Source organism: Pleurodeles waltl, chromosome 10 (assembly GCF_031143425.1).
Source record: "Pleurodeles waltl isolate 20211129_DDA chromosome 10, aPleWal1.hap1.20221129, whole genome shotgun sequence".
Taxonomy (NCBI): domain Eukaryota; kingdom Metazoa; phylum Chordata; class Amphibia; order Caudata; family Salamandridae; genus Pleurodeles; species Pleurodeles waltl.
The window spans coordinates 658892151-658915785 of NC_090449.1; positions in this window are offsets into that span (position 1 = coordinate 658892151).

A 23635-nucleotide genomic window follows, 5' to 3' on the forward strand; every position below is an offset into this window, starting at 1 on the left:
ACAACAAACGCGCACATGGGTGATGCAGGACCATGGATAGCTGTACTTGGCACCCTACAGAGGTGGGGGGCGGGGGCACAGGGCCATGCCTAAAGGAGAGGGCTACACTACAGAAAGCATCCTGGCCTAATGACACCCACAACCCTCCTCCCCCACCCAGACGCCTCCACTGCGCATAAAGATAGCAGAATGTGCTGATACTCACCCCCTTGTGTCTGCTGTGATGTCCTCAAGCGCCCATCCAAATCAGGGTAGGCCACCGCCAGGATCCGGGACATCAGGGGGGTCAGGGTACGACTGGCACCCCTCCTAGGTTGGGAGGCCATCCCCAGCAGTGACTCGGCGGTCTTCCTGGTTCCGCGGCGGATGTCCTCCCACCTCTTTCGGCAGTGGGTGCCCCGTCTGATGTGGACCCTCAGGGCCCGGACTTCCTTGGCGATGGCACGCCAAATGTCGACTTTCTGATGGGCGCTGACCTAGTTGACATATACAGGGTGGGAAATGAAATTCCATCATTTTTCTGCATGTTAGACGTGAATGCCCCCCCCTCCCCAACTTTGCCATGTGGCACATGCTCTCATCTGTCGTGCGTTGCACTCCTCATTCGCTCCCCACCCCACCAACTTACATCCACCCCACTCCACACAGGCATAGCCCATTCAATGTGCACCCAGTGTACTCACCTGTTGGTCTGGAGGACCGTAGAGTAACGCATACTGGGGGAGGACCCCATCCACAAGTTTCTCCAACTCTTCAGACGTGAAGGCAGGGGCCCTTTCCCCAGTCGCAGCAGCCATTGTCACTTCCAGACCGAGGTCACAGCAGCACTTGCAGTATAGGTCCTCTCCTGTGGAAGATCAGGTCTCGAGTGATTAAGCAGATAGAAAATGGCGGTCACGCCCGCGGCGGTGCGTACCGCGGTGGTGCGTACCGCGACCGCCGGCGCACATCCTCATTGGCTCATGAAACCCATAGGGTTCAATGTTAACCAATGCGTCTTCGTACAGCGGTCTTCGACCGCCTACCGCCACGGTGTGCCACGCCAGCGCATTGACCTCACATCCCATTGTCCCACTTCACAGGTCAGGCAGCCGCCATTTCAAGGACCCACATGGCTTAATTTAAACTGCGTCACACAGGCCTAGGCCTTGCATTGCCACACATACACGCCTTTCATTACATAGATAACCGTGTGCTATGCAAGCTGTGGTGAACGTACCTGTGATTTGCTTGACTCCATACTCCATGTTGTCCTTCCTAGGCACCGTCCGCTGGGACTTGCGAGGAAAAGGATGAATCCTCACCTGTACCGACCGCTGGTGGACCTGTCGACAATGGAAGAACGCCATATTATACTACGATACCGACTTGACCGAGCCACTATACATGAACTGTGTGCCCAGCTGGAGCCAGCCCTGATGTCCCCCATCCGCCAACCCACAGGGATTCCCCTTTGGTGCAGGTTCTGTCAGTACTCCATTTCCTTGCAAGTGGATCATTCCAAACAACAGTGGCCATGTCATCTGGTATGTCTCAGCCTATGTTTTGTAAGGTTTTGTCAAGAGTGTTGTCTGCCCTGCTGAAACACATGCGGAGCTACATTGTATTCCCTGAGGAGGATGATTTGGCCACTGTGAAGGGTGATTTCTATGCCCTTGGACATATCCCCAACATCATTGGTGCCATTGATGGAACCCATGTGGCTTTAGTACCCCCAAAAGACGATGAACAGGTGAACAGAAACAGGAAAAATTACCATTCTATGAATGTCCAGGTGGTCTGTTTGGCAGACCAGTACATCTCCCATGTAAATGCAAAGTTCCCTGGGTCAGTGCATGACGCATATGTTATGCGTAATAGCAGCATCCCTTATGTGATGGAACAGCTACAGAGACAATGTGTGTGGCTAATAGGTGACTCTGGTTACCCCAACCTGCCTTGGCTATTGACCCCAGTGAGGAATCCCCGGACCAGGGCAGAGGAACGGTACAATGAGGCCCATGGGCGAACTAGGAGGATCATAGAAAGAACCTTTGGGCTCCTGAAGGCCAGGTTTAGGTGCCTGCATATGACAGGTGGATCCCTGATGTACTCACCAAAGAAGGTGTGCCAGATCATCGTGGCCTGCTGTATGCTTCACAATCTGGCATTGCGACGTCAGGTGCCTTTCCTGCAGGAGGATGGTCCAGATGGTGGTGTAGTAGCAGCTGTGGAGCCTGTGGAGAGAGAAGAGGAGGAAGACGACGGGGACGACACAGACAACAGGGACACAGTTATCCAACAGTATTTTCAGTAGCACACAGGTAAGAATCACCCACGCCATTTAACATTTCCTGAAAGCCTCATGCATCTTTACTTTGTGTATTTCCCCCCAGTTCTTTTAAACTGATGTTTGATTTTCCCTTCCCTTTTCAGTGCTGTATGACCCACTGCGTGACTTCTGCTTGGTTAGCCCATGGACTAATGCTTATTGACATCGGTATGTTTTCATCACAAAATTAACTGAACATTATTGATCAGTAATGTGTTATACATTTGTAAATAATACAGGCTGACTCCTGAATGATTTCAGTGCAATGAGTGATTTATTTTTAGTGCTAGATATTGGTACATGATATTAAAACGGTGATGGGTGAGGGTGGAGTTATGTCCATGGCAGAGTCCAGTTCTCAGTTTCACAGGTGCATTGTCCATATGCCTGTGGAAGGATGGAGCAGGGGCAGTTCAAGGTTGGACAGGGTGACAATGTGGGACAGTGGGATGACATCAGGGGGTATCTTATGCTGGCGGTGGTCTTGGCATCCTACTCTGTCTTCCTGTGAGATCTCAGGTTCCTCTTGTGGGGTGGTTGTTCTTCAGCAGGAGGTGGGGTTCTGGTGGCCTGTCGTTGTGGTGGGGCCTCCTGTCCACTAGCGCCGGCGGAGGTGGTAGGCTGTTCCTGGTCCTGGCTTGTGACAGGGGCCCTTTGTGGTGCCACATGGTCCCGCAATGTGTTTTCTATCCGGTTGAGGGCCTGGACTATGGTCCCCATAGCGGTAGCGATGTTCCTGAGTTCATTGCTGAACCCCATGTAGCGTTCCTCCTGCTGTGCCTGGATCTCCGTGAACCTGGCCAGTACCGTCGCCATCGTCTCTTGGTAGTGGTGGTATGCTCCCATGATGGTGGTGAGGGCCTCTTGGAGAGTGGGTTCCCTGGGCCTGTCCTCCCCCCCCTGTCGCACAGCAGCCCTCCCAGTTGCCCTGTTTCCCCGGGCCTCTGTCCCCTGGACGGTGTGCCCACTACCACTGCCCCCAGGTCCCTGTTGTTGTTGGGGTGTTGGGTCAGCCTGGGTGCCCTGTAGTGGCGGACACACCGCTGATTGACGCGTCCTGGAGACAGAGGCATGGGCCTGCTGGGTGGGAGCTGTGCTGGTGTTCCCAGAGGGGGTTGGGTCTGCTGTGGCCTGTGTCTGTGTGTGGGGAACCGACTGTTCAGAGGTCCCCGATGGTCCGGGCTGGTCATCAGGTTCTAGGTCGACAGAGCTGCTGTCCTCACTGGGTGCCTGTTCTGGGGGTGGGATGGACAAATCTGGACCCTCTGTGGCGGTGTGTTGGCGTTCGGGCCCTGCAGGGGTAAAATAGTGTGGTTATTGTTTTTGTGTGTGCCATGGCGTGCATTTTGTGAGTGCCCTTGTCCACCAGTGCTGGCATTCCCTTGTGGGAGGTGTTGTGAGGGTGGTTGGGGGGGGTGTATGGGTATGTGCAATGGTCATACTTTGGTGATGGCTGTCTATGGTTTGTGTTGGCATTCAGGGGTTGGTGTTGTTTAGGGTGGGTTGTGCTGGTGAGACATTGGCAGGGAGGATGTGTGCTGGGGGGTTGAGATTGGGGGTGTGGGTTGGCATGCTGGTGGTTGGGGGGGGGTGAAGTAGTTGAGATTCGACTTACCAGAGTCCATTCCTCCGTGTACTCCAGCGAGGCCATCAGGATGCAGGATGTTTACTACCTCTTGCTCCCATGCTGTGAATTGGGGTGGAGTGGGTGGGGGTCCGCCGCCAGTCTTCTGCACAGCGATGTTGTGTCGCGACACCATCGAGCGCACCTTCCCCCGTAGGTCGTTCCATCGCTTTCGGATATCTTCCCGATTTCTGGGATGCTGTCCCACAGCGTTGACCCTGTCTACGATCCTTTGACATAGCTCAGCCTTCCTTGCTATAGTGGTGTGCTGCACCTGTGTGCCGAAGAGCTGGGGCTCTACCCTTATAATTTCCTCCACCATGACCCTGAGTTCTTGGTCCGAGAACCTGGGGTGTCTTTGGGGTGCCATGGGGTGGTGTGGATGAGGTGTGGGGTGGTGTTTGTGGTGATGTGCGTAGTGATGTGTGGTGATGTGTGCGTAGATGTGGTGTGGGTGATGATGTTGTGTTCCTGTGTGTGTTGTGCTTTGCGTTCCCTGTGCTCTCTCTCAGTGTATTGCGCCTTCTCTCAGATATTTGTGGTTGTAGGGGTTTGTGGGTGAAGTGGGTGTGTGTTTTATATTGTATTGGGTGTGTGGGAGTGTTGTGTGTATGTGTATCAGGTGTGTGTATTTCAAATTGTCCAATGTGGCTGTGTTTTGTAAGGGTGTGTGTATTTTGACCGCGGCGGTGTGTACCGCCAATGGAATACCGCGGTTGAAAGAGCGCCGCGTGGATTCGTGGGTCAGAATGGCATGGGCGTGTTTGTGTTGGCGTGGCGGTGGAGGTTTGGTCATCTCCAGTTTATCGCTGCCCGCTGATGAGGCGGCCTTCCGTGGATGTCGGGTTTTTGGCGGTTTCACAGTTGGTGGTCAGAATGACCGTGGCGGTTTACCGCGGCCGCGGCGGTAGAATGGCAGACTTCTGACCGGCGGTAAGGGCCTTTTAACGCCGAGGTCAGAATCACCCCCTATATTCCTTCTCTGCCTCATCTTCCTCCATAATGGCAGGAAACAATTTGGTACACTGTAGTGTCTCCGCTCTCCATTTGTTTTGTTCCCAATCCCATCTAGCTTCAGACAAAGTTTTCTCTACTCGTTTCATCCTCCTTTTCAACTTCATCTCTTGTTGCTGTCTGGCTACCAATTCCTAAACTGCTAAAGCCTCAAACTGTGTGTCAGAGTCACCGGATCCTCGGGGTCTTTGCACGTTCCCAACACGTCCACCACTGAACAGCTCCAAGACTCTGATAGATAAATCACAGAGACTGAGAGAGTTCAAGAGGGGAAGAGGGGATTAGGAAGGGAACAGCTGGGAAGGAGACCTGTAGTAAGAAAAAGGTTAGAACACACAATATGAAAATTATATCTCCTGAAATCAATACTAGACTATGGTGGTCATTACAACCTCGGTGGTCTTTTAACAAGACCGCCGAGTGACCGCCGTGCGGAAGACCGGCAGTAGTGGAGGTTTGCCGCTCTGCGTATTATGACCGTTGGCTGCCCTCCGTCGTTTTTCCGACGGAGAGCCGCCAACAGCCATACTTGCGGGCAGCGGGGAAGTGGAGGTTGCTCCACCTCCACCGCCGCGCCAACAGAACACCGCCCAGCTAATCACGTCCTGTGATTCTGTTCGGCGGTGTTCTGTTGGCGGTGTGGTGTCGGTGGAGCTGCCCCCATGGCTCCCGTCCCCTCCCGGCGGATCGACGGAACAGGTAAGTCTATCGTCCGTTAGGGGAGGGGGTGGGGGGGTGTTGTGTGTTGTGTGGGTGCATGGGGGTGTGCATCTGTGTATGTAGGGGGGGTGTGAGTGCGTGTATGCTTGCGGGGGTGTTGCATGTTTTGGGAATGAGTGGGTGTATGTCTGTAGGTATGTCTGTGTGGATGTGTGCGTGAATGTGTGAATGTGGGTGTACGTGTCTGACTGTGTGTGTGGATGTTGGCATGTATGTCGGTGTGTGTGCGTGTATGTGTGTTGGTGGTGCCTGCATGCGTGTCAGGTGTGTATGTGTAAGGTAATGTCAGGGTCGGGGTGGGGAGGGGGGCCCTGCCACCTTTGGTGGGTGGCAGGGGTGGTGGGGGGTGTTGGGGAGGGAGTCGGGTGGGGGTGGGGGAGACCCCTATCAGTGCCAGGGAAGGAATTCCCTGGCACTGATAGTGCTTACCGCCATGGATTTCATGACGGTTCCTACCGCTGGAAATCCACGGTGGTAAGCCTGGTCACAATACCGGTGGCGGTATTGTGACGCCCGCCGGGCTGGAGACCCAGGTCTCCAGCCCAGCGGGCGGAACGGAGAAGCTGCGGATGACCATGGCGGTAACCGCCACGGTCATGATACTCAAAAAAAGACCGCCAGCCTGTTGGCCATCTTACCGCCGCTTTAACACCGTCCGCCAGGGTTGTAATGACCCCCTATGATTCTAAGCCTAGTCCCTCTGAAAACATGAACAATCTAAGAGTTAAGTTTAAAATTACTAAGTTTCAAGATGGCCAGATACCTGTAGGGGAATCAAGATGAATTAAATGAAAACTTTCTTATTCAAGTACTTTCCTTTACATGAGAATCAGAAAAACATTCTGACTAAATTTTAAACCAGTCCTATAAGTCCTGTTTTGAGAATGTATACTAGGACCATACAATATTGCATCTAGAAACTCTGGCCTTCTGTGTACTCTTAAAATGTTTCAACACAAATTGAGCATATTGCAGATATATATATATATATATATATATATATATATATATATATATATATAGTAAACACCATAAAAGGATTGTGCACCATGAAATACACAATATGGATTCAGGAAACAAATCACATAACTTGTCAACTCGAATATTACATAATAAATATCTTAGAATAGTGGCATACACTAAACAACATGAAATAAACTTGAGGAGAGAATTGTGCGTCTTGCCGATTCGAGTGTTATCATGTAAAATACCAAGAAATCGTAGCACGCAATGAATTTCAAAGTCAAATCATCATTAATCGAATTGCCCGTCTTGCCGATTCATAAAACACGATGTAAATGTCAAGAAATAACAGCTCACAATAAATAACAAGATCAAAGTACAATGAAACGAATCGCGCTTCTTTTGCTGATTCTTAAGCCATCATGTAAATGTCAAGAAACGGTAGCGCGCAATGAACAACAAAGTTAAATCCTCATGAAACGAGTTGCGCGTCTTGCCAATTCGCAAAAACATCATGTAAATGTCAAGAAATAGTAGCGCGCAATGGACAACAATGTTTAAACACCATAAAACGAATCGCGCGTTTGCCGATTCTTAAGCCACCATGCCAATGTCAAGAAATGGTAGCACGCAATGAATAACAAAATCAAACCTTTATGAAACAAATCGCGCGTCTTGCCTATTTGTAAACTACCATATAAATGTCAAGAAATGGTAACGAGCAAGTAATCTGTTACTCATTTAAGAATTAAACCAAGAATATGACAATTCTCAATAACGGTGTCGGGACAGTCCAACCACCGTCTTACCGCCTGGAACAATGATCACCAATGAAGGATGAAGGGCAGAAGACTGGAAGATCCAAATAGGCCGCCAGGACAGGAGCTCAGGAAGAAGCTGCTGCTCTTCACCGGGACCTCTGAATAGTGAGCACTGAGAGTTGGGCTGGCTCTCTTTTATAGAGTCTTGGCCCAGCCCAGAACCACGCCCAGGCATGTTGCAGGGAAAGTCTCTGGAAGGCCCTGGAAAGGGGCCACACCCTAACACACTCTGAAAACCTGCAGCAATACATTGCAAAGGAACAGTATTTGTAAGCATATTAAAAATAAGTTTTCAGGATTGAACTCTGCAATGCAAAAGGTTAAATCACAACATATCAGCACAATGCATAAATTACTTTGTTTTGAGAGTGCTGGGTTTTTGCATTTTTGTCGCCAATAGAGCTCGTACTGAACTGGTGTTGACAGTACTTCCCTCTCCCAGACACACTCTAGGGCCTGGTTTGCTTGGATTAAGACGATGAAAGCATCTCACAAGTACTGGAGCATGAACATCAGATGCGGAAACCCATGAGTTACTTTCAGGACCATAACCTTTCCATGAGATTAAGTACCATAGATTACGCCCTCTCAGTTTAGAATCCAACACTTTCTTGACTTTGTATTCTTCTTCCCCTTGTACTAGAACAGGAGGTGGATGAGGGTGGACCGTTTGAACTGCCTTTTTCAAGAGGGAAGTGTGGAACACTGGATGAATCCGTAAGGATCTGGGCAATTGTAGTTTATAGGTCACCGGATTGATTTGCTGAAGGACAGTATAAGGACCTATGAATTTGGAGTTAAACATGTGCTTCTTCTTGAAGTCCGCCGCCCGCCAAAGTAACCCCGTTGAAAGACCGATCCGCGGTCAAAAGACCGCGGGGGTCATTTCGACTTTCCCGCTGGGCTGGCGGGCGACCGCAAAAAGGGCGCCCGCCGGCCCAGCGGGAAAGACCCTGCAACAATGAAGCCGGCTCCGAATGGAGCCGGCGGAGTTGCAGGGGTGCGACGGGTGCAGTTGCACCCGTCGCGATTTTCACTGTCTGCAAAGCAGACAGTGAAAATCACCGCCAGAAACAGGCTGGCGGGAAGGGGGTCGGAATCCCCATGGCGGCGCTGCAAGCAGCGCCGCCATGGAGGATTCTCCGGGCCAGGGGAAATCCGGCGGGAAACCGCCGGATCCCCTTTTCTGACCGCGGCTTTACCGCCGCGGTCAGCATGGCCCTGGAAGCACCGCCAGCCTGTTGGCGGTGCTTCCGTGTCCCTCCACCCTGGCGGTCCATGACCGCCAGGGTTGGAATGAGGGCCTATATGTTTTGTGGAAAGCCACACTTTGTCACCTGGTTGATATTGCAGTCCCTCACAATGTATCTTGTCATAATGCCTTTTATATTTTTGTTTGGCTTTTTCTAAATGCTGTTGAATCAGTTTCTGGGTTTGATGTAAATGCTGAATGGTTTCTGACACAGCTGGAGTAAGAGAACTTTCTTGAGGAATTGTGATGGGTAAGGGGTCAGGATGATAGCCAAATAAACCAAAAAAGGGTGTAACGCCAATAGAAGTGTGGAATGAGTTACTGTAAGCTAACTCAGCTAACCAGAGCATAGATGTCCAAGAATGAAGTGCCTTTTCAGCATAGGCACGTAGGTATTGTTTCAAAGTCTGATTTAGTCTCTCCGTTTGACCATCTGTTTGAGGATGGTGACTAGTAGATAGCATAGATGTCACTTGGAATGTTTTACACCATGTCTTCCAGAAATTGGAGGAAAATATGACCCCCGATCGGAGAGGATAACCTTTGGCAGTCCATGATAACGAACCACTCTGTTCAATAAAATAGTTGCCAATTCACTAGAAGTGGGCAATTTTTTACAGGTGATGAAATGTCCATTTTTCGTGAGACTATCTACTACCACCAGATTTACTGAATGCTGTTGAACCACTGGCAGACCGGTAATAAAGTCTAAAGAAATGTGCTCCCATGGACGACTTGGGGTTGGAAGTGGATGTAACAACCCTTTTGGTTTTGAATGACTTGTTTTAATGCGAGCACAAACTTCACAGTTGTTTACCATTGCCTTTACATCTTTTGTTAGGGTAGGCCACCAATAATAGCGTTGGATCAGTTCAAGAGTTTTAGGAGTACCTAGGTGACCTGCGGTAGGTATAACATGCAACCAATGAAACACTATCTTGCGAAGTTTGGTTGTGGGTACGAACAAACGTGCGTCATGAAAGGGTAAACCTTGCTTGATTGACCTTTTGGGATCTGCTTGGGCCCATGTTTGCCATTTTTCAATAGTGAAAGAGTTGCGAATTTCTTCAAAGAAATCTTCAGTTTTTATGATACGTAGAACCTTGTCAGGAGCAATGATAGCTCTGGAGGCTTGAAATGCAGGCAACGTGGTAGACTCTTGACGGGACAAGGCATCATCAGCCTTGCGATTATCTTTACCAGGCCGGAAGGTTACTACAAAACCAATTTCAGCGGAAAAAAAAGCATCCAGCATAATTGCCGAGGGATCAAAAGTCTGGCGGAACTCATGAATTGAAGATTACGATGATCAGTATATACTGTGACAGTGTATTTGGCACCCAACAAATGATGTCTCCATTCTTTAAAGGCGTCACAAATCGCCAGAAGCTCTTTTTCAGCAATAACATAGTTCTGTTTGGCTTCGTTCAACTTCCGAGACATCTAAGCTACAGGATGTAGTTGACCAGTGTCTTTATTTTGTTGTGATAAGACGGCTCCTATTGCTACATCTGAAGCATCAGCTTCCACTATGAAAGGTTGATTCGCATCAGGATGAGTCAAGACTGGGGCAGTGGAGAAAGCTTCCTTCAAAGTTGAGAAGGCTTGATCAGCTTTTGGGACCATACAAACTTTTCTTTCTTTCTTAGTAGCTTAGTGATTGGAGCCACTGTCTGGGAGAAATGATTTATGAACCTCCGGTAAAAATTTGCAAACCCCAGGAAACATTGTACATCACGAACAGTGTTTGGGGTGGGCCAATCAGATACGGCTTTTACTTTCTTTTCTGTCATCACCATACCTGGAGGGGTAAGAATAACCCCTAAAAACTCAACTGTGGTAACATGAAACTCACACTTGGTTAGTTTGCAATATAAATTATGTTTTCGAAGGGCTGCAAGAATTTTCTTGACATGTTGGACATGTTCGTTTTCATTGTCTGAGTAGATCAAAATGTCATCGATGTAGACTATGGCAAATATGTCAAGGTACTCTCTAAGAACGTAATTCAAGAAAAATTGAAATGCTGCTGGAGCATTACACAGACCAAAAGGCATGACGGTGTATTCAAAAAGACCATATCTTGTCTTGAACGCTGTTTTCCATTCGTCACCCTCTCTCATTCTGATCAAATGATAAGCACCTCGAAGGTCAAGCTTCTTGTAGATTTTTGCTCTCTTTACTTGTTCCAATAAGACCGGAATTAGGGGTAAAGGATATTTATTCTTGATGGTGACTTTGTTCAAACCCCTATAGTTGATGCAAGTTCGAAGTTCTCCATTAGCTTTTGAAACAAAAAACAAAGGCGAAGCTGCAGGAGACTTGGAGGGGCGAATGAAGCCATTCTCCAAAAATTGATCTAGGTATTTTCATAAATGTTGATTTTCATGTTCTGACAGGGCATATACACGACAGTTGGGAAGTATCGCACCTGGGGCTAGATCAATTTGACAGTCATAAGATCTATGAGGAGGTAGAGTCTCTGCTCCTTTCTCATCAAATACATCTTTGTAAGATGAATACTGTTTGGGCAGCTGAATTTCTTTCTCCGCAGCAGTAGCTATGTAAGATTTGCAAACTTTTGGTACTTGAATCTTTTGGAGACATTGTTCGTTACATAGCGCAGATGAGAACCCGATTTTTCGTTCTGCCCAATTGATCTCTGGATTGTGATGAGTTAACCATGGCAAGCCGAGGATAATCCCATATTGGGGAGCATGCATCACGTCAAGGATGATTTTCTCTTTATGTTTCTTTCTTTGATTCTTATCTTCACAAATCATCGACAAGGGGATAGTCTGAAGAGTTACCGGACCTCCAGTCAAGAGTTTTCCATCGACTGCCTGGATGATATCTGGGGTCTTCTTTTCAATATATGGGATCCCCCATGCACGAACCAATTGGACATCAACAAAGTTCCCAGTAGCCCCAGAATCGACTAGAGCTTTTTTGAAATTGATCTTTTTCTTGACCTGAACTCTTAGTTCCAGTTTAAAATGTCTAGATTGTGAAGGGTCCACGGTGACACCCAAGAGCAACCCTTCTCTGCATCTTGGGTGTTTTCGTTTTCCAACTCGACTGGGGCATTGGCTGCGACCTTCTGAACTGGACCTTTCTTGTTCTTTGGTTTGATTAGACAATCTTTGGCAAAATGACCTTTTCGCCCACAATAAAGACATTGCCAATTTTTTCTGCGTAGGTCCTTTTCATCTTTGGTCAAAGGTCTTCTGATGGTTCCAATTTCCAAATTTCCATCGGTTCCGGCGTTCTTTCTTTCGGAGTTTTTGAGCCTCTGTTATCATGAACGTGCCATGAATATTTTTCAATCTTTTTGTGCGTTTCTTTTCGTTCTGCTAAACGATGATCAAGTCTCAAGACAAGATTTATTAATTCTTGACAGTCTGTAGGTTGTGGGTCGATTTGCGCTAAGATATCTTTTAGTTCCTCTTTGAGTCCCTTGTAAAACAAGACCGCTTGTTTTTCTTCAGGCCAGGATATCTCGGCAACCAGCCGGTTAAAGTTGGCTAAATACGACACTAGGTCTTGATTCCCTTGGCGTAAATCTAATAATTCACGATCTGCTGACTGTGTTACAGTTCTACGATCAAAAACTCTCTCAAATTCACGAACAAAATTTCTCCAGTTGTACAACAAGGGACTATTTTTACGCACAAGAGGAATTGCCCAAGTAGCTGCATCCCCAGACAGATATGATAACAAGAAAGCTACTTTGGACTGGGCATCGGGGAAAGTATTTGGTCTGCAGGTGAAGTGTAGTTCCACTTGAACCAGGAAAGATTGCGCTTTCAAAGGGTCATCTGAGAAACGTTCTGGGGGAGCTAAAGGAATTGCAGAAGGAACATTTAGGGAAATCGGATTACTTCCAGAAGCCCGAGAAGAAGTACCTGGCCAAGACACACCTGTGGGACTTTATTCCTTCTTCTCTTGCAATTGACTCACTCTCTCTGCTAAGCTAGTTGTCAATTCTTTGGATGATACCACCTCTGTTTGGAGCTGGGTGATAGCCTTGACTAACTCGTCTAGCTTGGCCATGCTGAGAACATACGCAAGCCAGGAGGATAATATTTTGTGGGCTCACTATTCTGTCAGAGTCACCAGATCCTCAGGGTCTGTGCACATTCTCAACACGTCCACCACTGAACAGCTCCAAGACTCTGATAGATAAATCAAAGAGACTGAGAGAGTTCAAGGAGACCTGTAGTAGGAAAAAGGTTAGAACACACAATATGAAAATTATATCTCCTGAAATCAATACTAGACTATGATTCTAAGCCTAGTCACTCTGAAAATATGAACAATCTAAGAGTTAAGTTTAAAATGACTAAGTTTCAAGATGGCCGGATACCTGTAGGGGAATCAGGATGAATTAAATGAAAACTGTCTTATTCAAGTACTTTCCTTTACATGAGAATCAGAAAAACATTCTGACTAAATTTTAAACCAGTCATATAAGTCCTGTTTTGAGAATGTATACTAGGACCATACAATATTGCATCTAGAAACTCTGGCCTTCTGTGTACTCTTAAAATGTTTCAACACAAATTGCGCATATTGCATATATATATATATATATATAAATATATATATATGTACACATATATATAGTAAACACCATAAAAGGATTGTGCACCATGAATAACAAAATATGGATTCAGGAAACAAATCACATGACTTGTCAACTCGAAAATTACATATTAAATATCTTAAAATAGTGGCATACAATAAACAACATGAAATAAATTCGAGGAGAGAATCATGGGGGTCATTACAACATTGGCGGTAAAAGCCGCTTACCGCCATGCAGAAGACCGCCATCACACCGCCGCGGAATTCCGCCACAGCTATTATGACCCACATCTCGAAATCCAACAGAATTCAGACACCCACACAAGTCCGCCACACCAAAGGTCAGTGATAAACTGGCGAAAACAAAACCTCCACCGTCACGCCAACAGAAAGACGCCCACGCTATCACGACCCACGAATCCACGCAGCGGTCTTTCAACCACGGTATTCCATTGGCGGAACACACCGCCACGCTCAAAATACACACACATCTACAAAACACTACCACATTGGACAATTCAAAATACACACACCTGATACACACACCACTCCCACACACCCAATACAATATAAAACACACACCCACATCACCCACAAACCCCTACGACAACAATTACTGAGAGAAGGCCAGAGAGAGACACTACAAGCTACTACCAAGCATCCACAGGCACACAACACCATCACCCACACTACTTCCACGCACAAAACACCACACACCACTACATATCACCACACTTATCACCACATACACCACCCCACACATCACCTACACCACCCCATGGCACGGCAAAGACACCCCAGGTTCTCGGAGGAGGAGCTCAGGGTCATGGTGGAGGAAATCATCCGGGTAGAGCCACAGCTATTTGGAGCACAGGTGCAGCACACCTCAATTGCAAGGAAGATGGAGCTATGGCGAAGAATAGTCGACAGGGTCAACGCAGTGGGACAGCACCCAAGAAATCGGGACACTCTGGCCACCAGTCCCCCTCCAGCACCAGTGGAGACTTTTATCCACTTGAGAGACTGTGGCTTTACACTCCCCAGGATTAAACAGTGGGCAAACCACCCACTGTAGAGATTTGAGAGACTGTGGCTCTTCACTCCCCAGGATTGAACAGTGGGCAAACCACCCACTGTAGAGATTTGAAAGACTGTGGCTTTGCACTCCCCAGGATACATCAATGGGCATGGAGCCCCCTCGTGGATCTGGCGTTATGCACTCATCCGGCTGAGGTACCCCCCTTCCCTTCCCCCTGAGGTGCCTGTTGTATTTCGATCTGATGCCCCTGCAGTGTTCTCTCCGTTTTGATCAGGTATCTTGTGTGGGCCTCGCCCATGCATTTTGGGCCCAGTGGTCCACGGACAATGAATGGTGCATTACCTGCACTACTAATCGTGGTGTATTTTTTGTTTAATGTGTATATATATCTGTATATATTTGCTTACTGTATTTTGATATATTACAATGGTTCAACTCATTTCCTTTTGTCTTTGCATTCTTTCGGGGGGGTTGGGGGTTGTTACTGTAATGTATAGATATGCATTGGTGTGTGTGTTGTAGTGGGTGAGAGTCAGGGTGGGGGTTGGGATGTTGGTTGTATGTGTCCCTGTGTTTTTGCTTCCCCCCTCCCCTATGTCGTAGGTGCAGTACTCACCGTGCTCTTCGCCGCCGGTGTTGATGATCCTTGTATAGGAGCAGGAAGACTATCGCTGGCAGAATATGGAGTTCCGGCTCCATGGTGTCCTGATTCCTCGTGGAGTGTGTAGAGGTGAGCGTTTTCCCTTTGAAATAGCTGTTTCTGCTGTGTTTTTATCTGCGGTGAATCCGCCCGGAAAAGGTGGCGGATTGGTAGGTTGTGATAATGTGGGCGGTACATTGTCTTCCGTCTGTCTGTTGGCGGTGACCGCCGCGCTGTTTGTCTGTACCGCCGTGGCGGTCGGAGTGTTAAAGTGGCTGTCTTTGTTGGCGGTTTCCGCCACGGTCGTAATTGCATTTTTTTTACAGCTGGCCTGTTGGCGGTCTTACCGCCGCTTTAACACCGTCCGCCAGGGTTGTAATGACCACCTGTGCGTCTTGCCGATTCGAGTGTTACCATGTAAAATACCAAGAAATGGTAGCACGCAATGAATATCAAAGTCAAATCATCATTAATCGAATCGCGTGTCTTGCCGATTCGTAAAACACGATGTAAATGTCAAGAAATAACAGCTCACAATAAATAACAAGATCAAAGTACAATGAAACGAATCGCGCTTCTTTTGCTGATTCTTAAGCCATCATGTAAATGTCAAGAAATGGTAGCGCGCAATGAACAACAAAGGTAAATCCTCATGAAACGAGTTGCGCGTCTTGCCAATTCGTAAAACATCATGTAAATGTCAAGAAATAGTAGCGCGCAATGGACAACAATGTTTAAACACCATAAAACGAATCGCGCGTCTTGCCGATTCTTAAGCCACCATGCCAATGTCAAGAAATGGTAGCACGCAATGAATAACAAAGTCAAACCTTTATGAAACAAATCGCGTGTCTTGCCTATTTGTAAACTACCATATAAATGTCAGGAAATGGTAGCGCACAAGTAATCTGTTACTCATTTAAGAATTAAACTAAGAATATGAAAATTCTCAATAATGGTGTTGGGGCAGTCCAACCACCGTCTTACCGCCTGGAACAATGATCACCAATGAAGGATGAAGGGCAGAAGACTGGAAGATCCAAATAGGCCGCCGGTACAGGAGCTCAGGAAGAAGCTGCTGCTCTGCACCGGGACCTCTGAATAGTGAGCACTGGGAGTTGGGCTGGCTCTCTTTTATAGAGTCTTGGCCCAGCCCAGAACCACGCCCAGGCATGTTGCAGGGAAAGTCTCTGGAAGGCCCTGGAAAGGGGCCACACCCTAACACACTCTGAAAACCTGCAGCAATACATTGAAAAGGAACAGTATTTGTAAGCATATTAAAAATAAGTTTTCAGGATTGCACTCTGCAATGCAAAAGGTTAAACCACAACATATCAGCACAATGCATAAATTACTTTGTTTTGAGAGTGCTGGGTTTTTGCATTTTTGTCGCCAATAGTACTGCTCTGGTGTTGACACTGTGCTGGTCTTGGTAACAGCTTCATCTCATATAATGACATTCGCAATTGGTCCAGAATTCTCAAATTAAACGTTCCATGCTCCGGAAATGCTAAGGACCCTCGCTTCTTTGTTGGCTTACACCACTACTTTAACCAAAGACATGGTGCTACCCTTCGCTCCTCCATCACAATATAAGCCGGAGAATTTTCCGGTGGGGTCGTTTCCCTCACTGACGCTTTAATGTAAGAATCACCCTTCATCGTACTTCTAAACGCTTTGAAAAACTTAATTTTGTCTGTTTGTTTACTTCAATTCAATAATGAAATGACTTTTACTCCCAGGACTCCCTTCACCCGCTTATTCAACCAATTGCCTATTGCGGACTGCTGCCAATCCGCTCGCGACTCTTCTCACCAACCAACCCATCCCAGCGCGGCACACTCTGACGTCACACCTACACACAGGGGCTGACAAAGTCTTGTGGCTCGTCCTCCTACTTTAACTCACACAACTAATGCAATTTATAGCAAGCACTTTAACCAAATACCAATAACTAAAATAAACCTGTTTACTACAGAAAGGGACACAATCGCTTCAGAGACCTTATGGATTTTCACTAATGGATCTTTTGCTCAAGTAGCTATTCTTCTTTCTCTGTCTCCCACATTTGCAAGCAAAATTCAACCCACAAATTTTACTCTCAACTAATCAATGGGTCTGTCCTGGTGCACATAGGACTCGCCAAATCTCAGTCGAAAACGTTCTTTTGCTTGTCTATCTTACACACCAACTTGTTGACCATGCCCAATCAACCTACTAAACCAGACAGATTACAACATATAACCAAGTGTATCCTACACTTGTCAATATACTCACGTGGATAATTTTTTAGCACCAAGCTCCACACACATGTGAAGTTCAACGGCTTCCCTACTCTCATACTATGGAGTACGCACACTCCTACTAACCTCAACTGGAGTACGCAGACTCCCTACTTTACCTCACATACATCACAATTCACCTGCGGTTTGCTTAAACCTGTGCAAGCGCAACCTACCACTTTCACACTATCTCAAAACATGCCGAGAACATACCCAACTTTACTAGCAAGATCCAGGATCTGTGAAAGTCATTTCTGGGCTTATGGGGACATCATCTTTGCTACAATTGCCATTTCAGAAAATCAAAATTCAAACCTCATAAAAATATGAACAACTAACCCTAACTTAAACTACCACCATAAGCAATAATCACCACATAACTAGTTCTCTGGGGAAACTAACCATCAAGCTGCTACCAAAAACTGTTAGTGCGCCTTGTCCTTAGTAAGTAAACTTACAAAGGGACGCGTATAGGTCGATGAACCTTTTGAATTGCACGGAGTATCCTTGTCATGTAATAACCACTGGATCGATAGCTCATATCAATAAATCAAACATTCTATGAAGAACAGCTTTAAACCATATTAATCAAGAATAACCACTACTCAGGAAAGAGGTAACAATTTTTATTCCCTATTGATTACAATTCTAAATCATCTGTTAGTTCAATCGTTATTCAATGTAATCTTTTTTTTTATTAATCCATCATAAAAGACATAAATTCTTGAAGAAAGCTTACACAACAATACAATATCATAGACTAAGAATACCAGCATAAATAGTGAAATTCAACAATTAAGTTTGTCAGTCATTGTCACTGTCAACGTCACCCTAACAGCCTACCTAACCAAGATTAGCATTAGCATGGTGGTCTTCATGCGAAAACAATGTGGAGAAAACATCAATTTGGAAAAATCTACCTAAGTGAGAATCTTAAAACACAGCGCAGTTGGTACCTAGAAGAAAAGGCACATTTTCATAGCTACCTATCCAGAATGGATCAGCAACAAGTCAGTCTTCGTCTTCAGGTCAGCTACAGATCAGGCTCACAGACCTTGAGCCCAATATCAGCACCTAGGACAGCATCTCCTGATGTCACCAACATTTCTCCTGCTTCTCTGATTTCTTGCCCTTTGTCATGACTTTTTATTAGGGTCTCCCAGTCCATCCCACTAATTGGTAATTGGTCAGTCATTCGGCAGATATGACTTTAACCTATAGTTTTTGTTTCCCAACTCTATTAAATTTCATATGTCCCCGTTCACAAGAAGCGGGTTGTTTTTTCCATGCGATGCCCTCATCTTCCGGCCCTTCAGATATCGAAATTGTTGCATCTTCTTCTTCGGTCAGTGCGTCTATTGTTCAAGTCCTGGGAAAGTACATTTAGCCTGCTCTACACATAATTGTATCAAATTGTCTTTACCATCTCCTGTCCGCCTGTGCATTGCAGAAACTTATTAGCTAAGTAACTTGAACTTCAAGCGGGTCAAGGTTGACTATAGCAACTTCCAGTCCTTTGCAAAGCGTTCAGTATTTCAGGCTTTCGAGTGTGCGAGGCCCAGTGGAACTAGGCCTTTAGTCCAGCTAACGTAATACTACTATAGCCGTGGATTGTAAGGCACAGAAAGATTTAAGTGCAAAGAAATGCTTACTTTCGAAAAGTGGCATTTCCAAAATAGTAATATTAAATCCAACTTCACCAGTCAGCAGGATATTGTATTACCATTCTGGCCATACTAAATATGACCTTCCTACTCCTTTCAGATCAGCAGCTACCACTCCAACAATGTATGAGGGCAGCCCCAATGTTAGCCTGTGAAGGGAGCAGGCATCACAGTAGTGTAAAAACTAATTTAGGAGTTTTACACTACCGGGACATGTAGACTACAGTAAGTAAATTAAATAGTCCAATTGGATATGATTACCATGTTTAAAGTGAGAGAGAATATGCACTTTAGCAGTGGTAAAGTGCGCAGAGTCTAAAAACCAGCAAAAACAGTGTCCAAAAAGTGGAGGGAGGCAGGCAAAAAGTTAGGGGTGACCACCCTAAGGCTGTCAGGTCTAACAGGAAACATAGCAAACCTATACTTTTTTTTTAAACAAGACACCTAGGGGAATCCAGGACGGGGTGACTTATGGGGCTCTCACTGGGCTCTGTCACCCAGAATCCTTTGCAAACCTCACAATTTAGCAAAAAAAAACAAAAAACTTTTTCCTCACATTTTGGTGATGGAAAGTTCTAGAATCTGAGGGGAGCCACAAACTTCCTTCCACCTAACATTTCCTCAAGTCTCCCAATTAAAATGGTACTTCACTTGTGTTGGTAGGCCTAGTGCCCACAACAGGAAACACTCCTAAACGCAACATGTACACGTCACATTTTTACATTGAAAACTGATGTGTTTTTTGGAAAGTACCTAGCTGTGGATTTTGGGCTGTAGCTCAGCAGGCACTTAGGTAAACCTACCAAACCCACACACTTTTCAAAACTAGACACCTAGGTAAACCCAAGATGGGGTGAATTGTGGATCTCTCATCAGGTTCTGTTACCCAGAATCCTTTGCAAACCTCAAAAATTGGCAAAAAAACACTTTTTCCTCACATTTTGGTGATGGAAAGTTCTGGAATCTGAGAGGAGCTACAAACTTCCTTCCACCCAGCATTCCCCTAAGTCTCCCGATAAAAATGGTGCCTCACTTGTGTAGGTAGGCCTAGTGCTCACGACAGGAAATGCCCCAAAACATAACATGGACACATCACATTTTTCCAATGAAAACGGACGTGTTTCTTGAAAGTGCCTAGCAGTGGATTTTGGCTGCTAGCTCAGCAGGCACCTACGGAAACATAGCAAACATATAAAAAAAATTAAACTAGACACCTAGGGGAATCCAGGATGGGGTGGCTTGTGGGGCTCTCACTGGGTTCTGTCACCCAGAATCCTTTGCAAACCTCACAATTTAGCAAAAAAAACCTTTTTCCTCACATTTCGGTGAAGGAAAGTTCTCGAATCTGACAGGGCCACAAACTTCCTTCCACCTTACATTCCCTCAAGTCTCCCAATTAAAATGGTACTGCACTTGTGTGGGTAGGCCTAGTGCCCACGACAGGAAATGCTCCTAAACACATTCAATGCCATCTCTGAACTCATAGTGTCACTACAATGGCGAAACCAGGTACAAATAGCGGTTAATATGAGACAACTTCTAACTCCACATGTATTAGCGAATGTCCTAACGGCCCAGGGGGGTCTATTCACATTTGTGGGGGATGCCCATGCAGCTTATAGAACAGAACCTTTCTATTCTTGGGTCACATTTTCGGGAGTTGATGGGAACACAAATACATTTCACCAATATACACCTACAAATGCGCCTGGACAATACAGAGCATACGCATATTTAGAAATACCTCTATCTTATCAAGAACATAATAATTGGCTTGATGGCACCCTACCCCACACAATATTACCAGTAAGGTTAGGTCCTCTAAGTAATGACAGTCCTACCTGGCCTTTATTGGCCACTTATACACCACATCCTGCGGTTGCAAATTTAGCGGTAGTTGAGGCTCGTCGTTTATATACTGAACTAATATCGATATATAGACGATTAGTACAATTTGTAATGCAAACACTAAATACAAACCCAGCACGTGCTGCTCCAGCACATCCACATGCAGCAACGCCAGGTATAAATCATGCGACTGTACATTTGATTATGGGTAAAGTACCTGCCAAACGAGAGGAAACTCTGTTTTGGTTAGCACAAAAAATTAATGCCCTGGAGGCAGTATTTCCCCATACAGGACCTCAGGATAAACATAGAATAATATAAAAGGGCTTGACCTTTGGGATGGTCCCTACAGTAGATTACTGTAATACCTGGGGCAGGGTGTTTACCGCGCTCTATACAACCGCACATTGAACACCAACACTTGCCAATTTACCGGAGGTGTTGAAACAAATTCAAGATGAATACAGGGCTGCCCCTGCCCTAGATTTAGGGATGCAATTGATGGGTAATTTTGCTACAGTATCCTCAATCATTCTTAGAAATCTTAAAGGGGAAGCGGTGGCGCTTGCAGTGCGCATGCGGCTCCGTGACGTTCCACAACAGGATCAGGAACGAGAGCTGCCTAAAATAATAGCAGTGCCCTATTCAAGTATTAGTCGAGATAGTCTAGGGGCCAGACCACAAAAAACACAATTTCAGGGTAAACCGAGTAAAGATTCCCCTAAGCAAGCACCTGAGGGTAATATGAAATGCTGGGATAAAAAGCAACAAACTCCTAAAAAAGAGAGGGGAGAATCTCCGCTTATGGAGACCCCGTAGAATAGGTATAATCTCAGAAATAGAGTTAACATAGAAACGCCTGATAGATATCAATATACTGATACACGCCAATCTCGTTCCTTTCAGGACTCATCGGAAAAACGAAATGAGAGAGGTGGGCGATCAGAGCGAAGGGCAGAGTCCGTGAAACCCAGACAGGAATCACAATGCTCTTTGGAGGTTTCTGTTAAAAAGGAAGAGAAACCCACCCAAAAAAAAAACACAACTCAAAAAGAAAAAAGTGGTAGCAGTCACAGTCCGACATGCCACTCAGGAAGAGGGTCCTCTTGAAGAACAAGAAATGGGCTCTAGCACTGCTAGACAGCGCGGCAGAGGTCACAATAGTTCGCTGGAATCTTCTAGAGCATCTGGAGGTGAAAGCAACTGATGACTTTATACAAGTAGAGACTGCGGACATGCATGTCTCCACGCCTGATAGAGTGTCTAAAGTAACGCAGCAGTTAGAAGGAGACATTGAACACATAATAGACGCAAACTTTTGGGATCGCGTAGTAAACATATATGATGTCTTGTTGGCCGAACAAGATTGGCCACCTGAATTTGCCCGTACCTGTCCATATGGAGAAGAAGTCATTAAGCCTTCCTTCTCGCCCCTTGTTCCAGAGGAACTCGCCGAATCCTATTCCATTGAATGGGCTTTAGTACAAGCACCCGCATTATACAGAAATCACATAGGATGGGATAAAGAATCCCCCTACCATGTAATTCCAATTAAAAGTGAACCTCAACCACAACTGCAGTATCCTATGAAACATGAAGCAAAAGCACCAGTGAGAGAAATACTCACGCAATTAGAGCACCAGGGAGTAATTGAACCCTCTGTCTCACCAATGAATAAACCATTATTCCCAGTAGCTAAACCAGACCATTCATATAGAATAGTCTTAGACTACTGACCTTTAAACAGTCATACACGCACATATGCTATCCAAAACTCACATAGCACAGCACTAATGAACAGAGTGCGTAAAAAATACAAAACAACACTGGATATTTCCAATGGATTTTTTCTGTCAGAATATAGTACCTGAGAGTAGAGACTTAACATGTTTCAGTGCACTAGGCTCCCAGAAAAAAATCTGTTGTTTACCTCAGGGGTATAAGAATGGTCCAGGACTGTTTGCAGATACATTGGGATGGAGTGAGACGCGACGCGGATGTACGGCGTTCCAAATGCTATCATACAGGTAGAGGAATAGTCATTTGTGACGTTCTGCTCTAACCATGGAATTTATGCAAATACTCTATGCTGTTGGGACCAGCTGAGAATTTCTGAGTCGAATTTGTATTTCCAATGAGAAGGAACATTTTCTATTTTTGGGACCCATCACAATAAATAGGCATAAGTGATAATCTTATCTAGTTTGGATACCGCTTTGAGATTTAGGATCCTGTGGAGAGAATAAGCCTTGAAGAAGTCCAGTCTTGGACGAAACACGTGTCGGCTGATGCTACATGTGGGCCCAGCACATGACTGTTAGGCCCAACAACTTCAAGCTTACGTTTTTATATGAAGAATTAATTTTGATATTTGTAATCATTGAATGTTAGTGTGTTTTCAATGTATCGGTTTGTCATAAGTTATGTTTTGTTTTGTATGTTATGTGTATTTGGTAATAAATCAGAAGTTTTTCTCAGATGTATAAAGGGTTTGGTATGCACATATGAATAAGAGAACCTACACCAGGGTTCTCAATGTGAAACAACATTGTGAGAACATATTTAAATTCTTGCTTCTAATTCTGAGTCACTACTGACTCTTTATAATTATATAATAAGAACAATTGGTGTGCTCCACTATATCTTTCCGTCTTGTTTTTTACCGGTTCTCTTTGGAGAATTCCTGGAGGCACATCATAGCAACGATGTGCTTTAGTGTATGAGCACCCATAAGTAAGATTATATTTAGGAACACCATGGGAATGTGCATTGATTTCCTTCTTAGTGTTGCCAAATATGCTTTGCTGTTTGCAGCTCGTGTTACTGCAATTTTGCACGAGATTGACCCTGAAGCATTGTCCTATGTAGAT